The sequence below is a fragment of the Leptonychotes weddellii genome, chromosome 8 (assembly GCF_054177405.1).
Source record: "Leptonychotes weddellii isolate Sample4059 chromosome 8, ASM5417740v2, whole genome shotgun sequence".
Classification (NCBI taxonomy): Eukaryota; Metazoa; Chordata; class Mammalia; order Carnivora; family Phocidae; genus Leptonychotes; species Leptonychotes weddellii.
In genome coordinates this window covers 27,741,041-27,750,980 of record NC_138376.1, presented here as the reverse complement: position 1 = coordinate 27,750,980, position 9,940 = coordinate 27,741,041, and positions in this window count along the sequence as shown.

Sequence of the window (9,940 nt, the reverse complement as noted above, 5' to 3'; positions counted from 1 at the left end):
AAAAAAAAAAAAAAGAATGGCTACAATTTTTTAAAAATCTGATAATACTAAGTGTGGTGAAATACAAAGCAATTGAAACTCTTATATGTTGCTGGTGGGTGTACAAAATGGCCCAAGCAATCTCGATACACTTTATTTGGCAATTTGGCAGTGTCTTCTAAACTTAATATATATACACATCTTATTACCCAGCAGTCACACTTATCTATTTACCCCATATAAATGAATCTTTCGTTTTAAGATTTTATGTTTAAGTAATCTCTACACCCAACGTGGGACCTGAGCTCATAACCCCAAGATCAAGAGTTGCATGCTCTTCTGACTGAGCCAGCCAGGCGCCCCTGTATAAAGAATCTTATGTTCACACAAAAACCAAATACAAATGTTTATATAGTGAGTAGCTCTATTCATAAGTGTCAAAATCTGGAAAGAACGGAAGTGTTCTTCAATAGGAGGATGGGTAAACAAACTATGGTATACCTATATAATAGAATGCCACAGAAGCAATAAAAAAGAGCCATTGACATGGGCAACAACATGAAAGAATTTCCAATGCTGAGTAAAAGAACCCAGGCTCCAGTGATTACATACTGTATGATTCCATCGACATAACCTTCTGGAAAAGACAAAACTATAGGGACAAAGAATAGATCAGTGATTGTTATGAGTTAGGAATGGAAGGGGAGGGAGGAGGAAGGTTTGACCATAAAACAAAATGGGATCCATGAGGGACTATTTAGAGCGATGCAACTATTTTATATCCTGATTGTGGTGGTGGTTACACAGATCTACATGTGTTAAAACTTATAGAACGCTACACCAAAAAGCCAATTTGACTATATGTTTTTAGTTATCAAGAACACACAAATTTAAACCATAATGAGGGGCGTCTGGGTGGTCAGTTGGGTATCTGACTCTTGGTTTTGGCTGAGGTCATGATCTCAGGATCGTGGGGCAGAGCCCATGATGGGCTCCACGCTCAGCGAGGGGAGCCTGCTTCTCCTCTCCCTCTGCCCCTCCCCCCACTCACGCACTCTCTCTCTCAAATAAATAAAATAAAATCTTAAAAAAAAAATTCTCTCCCTCTCCCCCTCTCTAAAAAAAAACAAAAAAACTGGATGCCTGGGTGGCTCAGTTGGTTAATTGTTCGGTTCAGGTCATGATCCCAGGGTCCTGGAATGGAGTCCCGCATCGGGCTCCTTGCTCAGTGGGGAGCCTGCGTCTCCCTCTGCCTTCCACTCCCCCTGCTTGTGCTCACTCTCTCTCTCTCTGACAAATAAATAAATAAAATCTTTAAAACAACAACAAAAACCATAATGAAACACCACTTCACACCCACTAGAATGGCTAAAATTAAATATACAGTACAGACAAAACCAAATGTTGACAAAGGTATGGAGCAACCAGGACTCTCCTACATCACTTAGAAATCACTGTGGCAATTTCTCATGAAGTTAAACATAACTTATTCTATGACCCAGCCATTTCACCTCTAGATATTTACAAGAGAAATGAAAACATATGCATATGAAAAGACTTATACATGAATGTTCATAGCAGCTTTATTGGTAATCACCTCAAACATAAAATACTATGCAAAAGAAGCCAGGCATAGAAGAGTATATATGCTATGATTCCATTTATATGAAGTTCAAGAGCAGTTGAAACTAATCAATGGTGATATCAGAACAGTGGCTGGTTCTGGAACAGAAGAATTGCCTGAAAAGTGGTGTGAAGGAACTTTCTGAGGTGCTATAAATGTTTTACATTTTGATTGAACTGGTGGTCACACAGGGACATACATTGTCAAAATTCGTAGAACTGTTCACACTTAACAATGTGATTTAGCTGGATGTAAAATTTACCTCAATAAAAAAATCCCCATATATATCATATATATGTAAGTCAGTGAGAAAGCTATTATCTAGCTTAAATAAGAAAACTGAATTGTGAGCTGGTCTTTACACTCATGTTTTGTTGAACGTTCAATCAATTTTTAATTTTTGTTTTGATGGTCAGAAGTGTTGAAAAGTCCCACTTGTGGATTCATAAAGATGTATTGTTACAAATGGAATTAAAACTTCTAGAGTGTTTTTTAAAATCAAGGCAAGAATAATCCTATCTCAAGAAATACCAGAATTCTTCAAGTATGTTTGAGTTAAACTTCAATTATTTTTTTGGTCTAAGATCAATGAATTCATCTTCAATTAGGTCAACATCTTAACATCTTTGATTCAGCTTATATAAAAAGAAATGGATTGCATATCTGTGGTTCAATTTAGGAGCCATCAAGGTAGAAAAACTTTTGAAGGACTTCTGAAGTGTTCCAGAAATTTGCAGATTTCTTTTTTCAAAGAAATTGCCAGAATTTTGTATCACAACTCCATCTTAGACAAGCATATCCTTCAATTTCTTCTTTATCAATTATTTAACCAGGTATGTTTTAAATTTTTTAGGAAGCATCTGTAATGTTGACTTCATAACATTGAATTGAAAGGTTTAACTCATTCACATGGTTTAAAGTATATGCCAGGTAAGACAATACATAGATAAAATTCTTTTTCTCATGTCCCAAGGGTGAATTTTTTTCTCTTTTTTAAATTTCAGTTAAAGTAAAACGTCTGCCCTTAGAAGGGGAAAAAGAAAAAGGGGAGAGGGAAAAAAACCATAAGGCATTCTTAAGGATAGAGAACAAACTGAGGGTTGATGGAGGGAGGTGGGTGGTGGCTAGATGGGTGATGGATATTAAAGAGGGCACTTGCTGTGATGAGTTCTGGATGTTGTATGTAAGTGATGAATCACTGAATTTTACTGAAACCAATATTGTACTGTATGTTAACTAAAACTTAAATTTAAATTTAAAAAAACAAAACCAAAAAACTTCTGCCCTTAGTTCAAAAAAGTGCTTGAAGTCATATCCTCATGAAGGCCAGCGAATTTCTGTGTGGTAGAGAAGGAATTCATATTTTGCTCTCAACTTTATAGCAAATTTTAAAATGCATTTGACTCAAAGATCTGCCTCAGATCACGTTGGTGACATTTAGGGCTACTGACAGAACTTCTTTTTCAGGGTTATTAGAAAAATCTTGTTGTCAGTGTATGTCTGCATAAAAAAGACAATGAGGGATAAGAAAAGTTTCCTTTCTCATGAGAGTAGCAAAATTAGATGCATTACCAAGCATCTCAGGACCTCCATCTGTGCAGAAAGTGAAGGTTTTCTTTCCAAAGTTTTATTTGGCAAAAAATATTTTTACCATTCTCAAATTGTCCAAAGCCTTTAGAGCTTCCAAAAGGACTCACAAAATAAGAATTCTTCCTTGATGGTATCAGCACGTGTACAGGAAACAGAGAGGGAGCTGGCTACATTGAGAGATATCTATGGAGAGACACATCTTATTTAGATGCCCTTTCAGGCTGGACACATGTGCAATGCTCTTTCAATTTTGCTAACATTATGCCTCAATTCACATTAATTTTTATACATATACATGCCCCACTCTGGCCTTTGTGGGTTCCATCACATTCAATGTAAGTAAATGTAAGTAAGTAAATATAAGTAAAATGATATAATACATGGTCTTCATCATCTGTCCTTTTCTTTGACATTTCATTTTAAATTGGGTTTGTAAAAAATATACAAAATAAAGCTAAAATAAAACATTTGATCCAATTTGCTTAGTTTTTTTAAAATTTTGAAATAATTTAAGACTTATAGAAGACTTTAAGAACAATACAAAGAATTCCCATAGACCCTGGACTATATTCCCCAATTGTTAACATTTTACCACATTTACTTTATCGTTTTTCTCTCTATATATTATACACCTATATTCTCTTTATACATATGTAGTTTTCTCTTATCATTTCATACAAAAATACATACACATTTATCTTTATGGAAATATGTATTGGTTTTTTTTGAACTGTTTGAAAGTCAATTGCAGACATGATACCTCTTTATCCCTAAATACTAAAGTATTTGTTTCATAAGAATAGGGATAATCTTTTACTTAACCGGAGTATAATGATCAAAATCAGGAAATTACCATTGATATGCTACTTTAATCTACAGACCTTATTTAATCCTGTCATTTGCAACAACATGGATGAACCTGGAGGGCATTATGCTAAATAAAATAAGTCAGGCATGGGGCGCCTGGGTGGCTCAGATGGTTAAGCGTCTGCCTTCGGCTCAGGTCATGATCTCAGGGTCCTGGGATCGAGTCCCGCATCGGGCTCTCTGCTCCGCGGCAAGCCTGCTTCTCCCTCTCCCTCTGCTCCTGCTCTCTCTCTCTCTCTCTCTCTCAAATAAATAAATAAAATCTTTAAAAAAAAAAATAAGTCAGGCAGAAAAAGACAAATACAGCATGGTTATCACTTATATGGGGAATCTGAAGAAAAAAAAAAAGCTCATAAAAACAGAGAGTAGAAAAGTGATTGCCAGGGACTGGGAGGTAGGGGAGAGAGGGAGAGGTTGGGAAGAGGATAGAAATTGTCAGTTATAAGATGAATAAGGTCTGATGATCTAATATACAACATGATGACTATACTGGATAATACTGTATTGTATAATGGCAATTTGCTAAAAGAGTAGAACTTAAATGTTCTCACAAAATAAAAGGTAAATATATGAGGTGATGGATGTGTTAATTAACTTGATGGGGGAATCCATTCACGATGTATACATGTATCAAATTATCACACTGTACACTTTAAATATCTTATGATTTTATTTGTCAATTATACCTCAATGAGGTTGGAAAAAAATTTTCTGGTCCAATCCAGGATCATTTGTCAAATTATGTAATGTCACTTTAGTCCTCTTTAATCTGGAACAGTTCCTAAGTCTTTGTCATTCATAATCTTGACCTTTTTAAGAAGTTATTTTGTGGAATGCTTCTCAATTGGAATTTGTCTAATGCTTCCTCATGATTGAATTGGAGTTACACACTTTTGACAAGAATACCATAGAAATGATATTGTGTTCCTCTTATTGGTGGGGAACATGATGTCAATTTGTATCATTACTAATGATGGTACCTTTGATCACCTGTTTAAAGGGGTGTCTGTCAAGTTTCTCCACTGTAAAGTTACTAGTTTTCCCTTTCCAATTAACAAGCATTTGGAAACTATATAGGTGTTCTATTCCTCATCAAACTTTTACTAACTAGTTTTAGCATCTGATGATGACTCTTGGCTAAATCGATTTTTACTGTGATATCTACTAAATGGTGACTTTCTTTTTTTTTTTAAGATTTTACTTATTTATTCAAGACAGAGAGACGAGAGAGAGAGCATGAGCAGGAGGAGGGGCAGAGGGAGAGGGAGAAGCAGACTCCCTCCTGAACAGGGAGCCTGAAGTGGGACTTGATCCCAGGACCCTGAGATCATGACCTGAGCTGAAGGGAGATGCTTAACCAACTGAGCCACCCAGGTGCCACTAAATGGTTTCTAACTACTTTCTAACTAACTTTCTAACTAACTATCTAACTTTTATTCCTTCTGACTTTAATGGTTGGTATTCTATTGTAAGAAGTTTTCCTTCTCCTTAATGTATGGATGTATGTATATATGTATGTGGTTATAATAGCATTCAGTTATTATACACTACTGTTATTTATTTTAAGGCTCCAAGTGACATTTTTGAAACTCAATTTTTGTATGATTTTTAAGTAAATTGTTTTTCATTAACCTAGAGGGAAATAAGTAATTTGTATGTTAAGTAAAATGATGTTCAAGAGATACGTGTAAGTTATAAAACAAGGCACATTTTATACTTTATCTGGTTTTATCACCTTTATTGGCTTTTTTTTTTTAAGATTTTATTTATTTATTTGAGACAGAGAGAATGACAGAGACAGAGAGCACATGAGAGGGGGGAGGGTCAGAGGGAGAAGCAGGCTCCCTGTCGAGCAGGGAGCCCGATGCGGTACTCGATCCCGGGACTCCAGGATCACGACCTGAGCCGAAGGCAGTCGCTTAACCAACTGAGCCACCCAGGCGCCCACCTTTATTGACTTTTAATCCTCAGATAGGCATATGGATTATAGCAGCTCAAGAATTCTATCTTCCCAAGAATCTGGTTTTTGTTGCACATGATATTGAATGGCTCTCTGTGCCTTCCTAGAAATAATGGTTCTTGTTTTTTATATCATTTGGTTTTTTACAAGATTTTTATTATCATATATATCACATCACATAGTAATACAGTGTTTTGTTTTTTAACATCTGTTTTTTAAGATAGTTAAGAAATGAGGAAAAATACGTTTCTAGAATCTTTCATATTAACCCACATATTTACCATTTCTGGTGCTCCTAATTTCTTCCTGTGGATTTGAGTCATTCTGTAGGGTCGTTTCCTTTCAGTCTGAACGAATTCCTTTAGTGTATCTTAAAGGCAGCTCTGCTAGCAACAAATTTTCTGTCTTTATCTAGAAATGTCTTTATGTGACCTTCCTTTTTGAAGGGTAGTTTTGCTGGGTAGAGAATTTTTCATTCAGCCCATTGAATATGTCATCCCACAGTCTTCTGCCCCCCATCCCACAGTTTCTGATGAGAAGTCAGCCTAAAGTGGTATTGATGCTCCCTGTATGTGATGATTTTTCTCTTTCTGCTTTCAGACTTTTCTCTTTGTATTTCAATAGTCAGACTATGATGTGTCTAGGTACGGATCTCTTCGCATTAATCTTACTTGAGGTTTGCTATATTCTTGCATATATAGATTCATGTTTTCATTGGATTTGGGAAGTTTTTGACCAGTGTTTCTTTTAAAAAGTCTTCCCTTTTAGTGTGGATGTGGCCCATCTTGGTGGGTTAAAAAAAAGAAGTCTTGGGCGCCTGGGTGGCTCAGTTGGTTAAGCGACTGCCTTCGGCTCAGGTCATGATCCTGGAGTCCCGGGATCGAGTCCCGCATCGGGCTCCCTGCTTGGCAGGGAGTCTGCTTCTCCCTCTGACCCTCCTCCCTCTCATGCTCTCTGTCTCTCATTCTCTCTCTCTCTCAAAGAAATAAATAAAATCTTTAAAAAGAAAAAAAAGTCTTCCCTTTTAGCTCTCTCCCCTCCTTTTCTTCTTTGGATACAAACATTAGATATATGTTGACAATCTTCATGTTGTCCCACAGGTCTCTGAGCACTATTTATTTTTCTTCAATTTTTTTTCAATCTTCAGATTGGGTATTTTTTAAAAATTTTTTTATTTATTTACTTGAGAGAGAGAGAGAGCAACAGAGAGAGCACAAGCGGGTGGAGGGGCTGAGGGAGAGGGAGAAGCAGGCTCCTGGCTGAGCAGGGAGCCCAATGTGGGGCTCAATCCCAGGACCCTGAGATCATGAGCTGAGCGGAAGGCAGACACTTAACCAAAGGCAGACGCTTAACTGACTGAGCCACGCAGGTGCCTCCCAGTCTTCTTATTTTAAATGCTCAATATTTTCTAAGAAGAAACAATATACAAATACCACCTGTACAACATACTGTGTGTTGATACCTTTATTTCAAAACATAGACAATATACAGAAAGAGAGTTTAAAAGGGGAAAAGTAAAAGAAAAAAACCTCTGCTACTTACAGAACTTGTAACTGTATACACCTGTATCATGTGTTAGCAATAATAAATTATCTCAAATAATATTCTGTAACAGTTACCTAAACTATAGACATGCTTTAAAGTGCCTCATCCACACTTCTAGACTGTATTCTTGTTCACATTACAAAGGGTCAAGCTGCCTTATGGGGAGTTAAGAATTTGAACTGCCTGGTTTGCAGAAGTTGAACCAACAATGGAAACAACTCACCTCCTTTGTTTGTTTGTTTGACCAACAAACAATTTTTAATAGCAATTCCTAAAAAACGGGGCACCCAGCTGCCTCAGTTGGTAGAGCATGTGACTCTTAATCTCGGGGTTCTGAGTTCAAGCCCCACATTGGGCATAGAGCCTACTTAAAAAAAAAATAAATTCCTAAAAAGCAACAAAGATATTTGAGTTACCAATGTGAGAAACACGCTGACCACTAGATGCAGAGTTGCACAATGGGTGGCCAGCCATACCACACAAGTGTAAGTAGGTGGAAGACTGTGATCATGTACAATCCAGCGGTCGCTCTAATAATACTGTACTTCTGAAGTAAAGATGAGTAGAAATAATATTTTGAAATGTCTACAGCAACTTTGATGTGATATGAAAATAGCAATGGTTTCAAGAAACAGACTTTTTTTTTTAAAGAAACAGATTCTTAACTACAGAGAACAAACAGATGGCTACCAGAGGGGAGGGAAGTAAGGTGAGGGGTGAAACAGGTGATGGGGATTAAGGAGAGCATGGGTCGGGGCGCCTGGGTGGCTCAGTCGTTAAGCGTCTGCCTTTGGCTCAAGTCATGGTCCCGGGGTCCTGGGATTGAGTCCTGCATTGGGCTCCCTGCTCGGCAGGAAGCCTGCTTCTCCCTCTCCCTCTCCCACTCCCCCTGCTTGTGTTCCCTCTCTCACTGTGTCTCTCTCTGTCAAATAAATAAATAAAATCTTAAAAAAGAAAAAAAGGAGAGCATGTGTCATGATGAGCACTGGGTGATCTGTGGACGTGTTGAATCACTATATTGTACATGTGAAACTAATATCACACTGTATGTTACCTAACTGCAATTTAAATAAAAACTTTAAAAAAGAAACAAAAAGAAAACAAAAACCAAAAAAAGAAAATAGCTATGGATTCTATCGGTGATAAAGTCCTAGATAATTACTATTACTAGGGTTTGTTGCCTATTGTTTTAGTTTCCCTACTCCTGCATAACAAATTGCCCCCAAATTTAGTAGCTTAAAACAACACTGAATACCTCAAACTGTTTCTAGGGGTCAGGAATCTGGGAGCAGCTTAGCTCAGTGGTATGGCTTGGAGTCTCTCATGAGGTTGAAATTAAGCAGTTGGCCAGGACTACAGCCATCTAAAGGCTTGACTGGGCTGGGAGATCCACCTCCAATCTCAGTCATGTAGCTGTTGGCTGAAGCCTCACTTCCTCTATGAACCCTGTGTCATTCTGGGTGGCAATTTGTCCAGCTGAAAAAATTATAATGCCAGCCTCCCTTGCAGGTAGGTGTGACTATCTGCTAGGGTCTAGCCAATGATGTGTAAGTAGAAGTTGTTGAGTGGAACTTCTGGGAAGTCTTAAAACTTCCCAGATAGTAGCTGTCCTGGACTATCAGGTAACCACTAAGAATAGTGAAGGAAAAAGAAAGAGCCTGATTCCTTAATAACAATAGAGTTTTCCTTTAGCTCCCTTTCTGTCAGGAGGAAATGGCTCGGTTAGGGCCCTGAATTAGCCTAACTGATAGGCATATGTAATCTCATTTCACCCTCACAAAAACCCTGGGAGGAAATATTTTATTATGCTCATTTTATGGAAAGAAAATCAGAAGATAGATTAGTTGACTTGCCCAAGCTCATATGGATAGTAAAGGTGGGAGAGCTGGAATTCAACCCCAGGTGTGTCTGACTCCTTAGCCAATGTTCATGACCTCCAGAGCACATGGTTGTTTTGCAACATGGGCAATCTAAGTCCTTTACAATAGCATAAATAACAATAAGAGCAATAGCTAACACCTGAGCTCTTGACATGCACCAGGCATTATGCTACAGGCTACATACTTATAATTTCACTTAATCTTCACAAAACCACCCCACGAGGTAGGTGTTATTATCCCCACTTCACAGATGAGGAAACTGAGACTTGGAAATTTTAAGTCATTTGCCCATGACTCAGGCAGAAACATAGGTGGCCAAGACATGATCTCGTGTGTACTTTAGAAAGCCACCTTGGGATAAGGAGTGGAAGATGGGCTGAAGAGGGAAATAGCAAAGACCAAGGGCTTCCTTATAAAGCTATTGAAAGATTTTGGAAACAGGGGAGGAAAACTGAGCACTTGTGCATTCTGTCCCACGTCCCAACTTCTAAGATG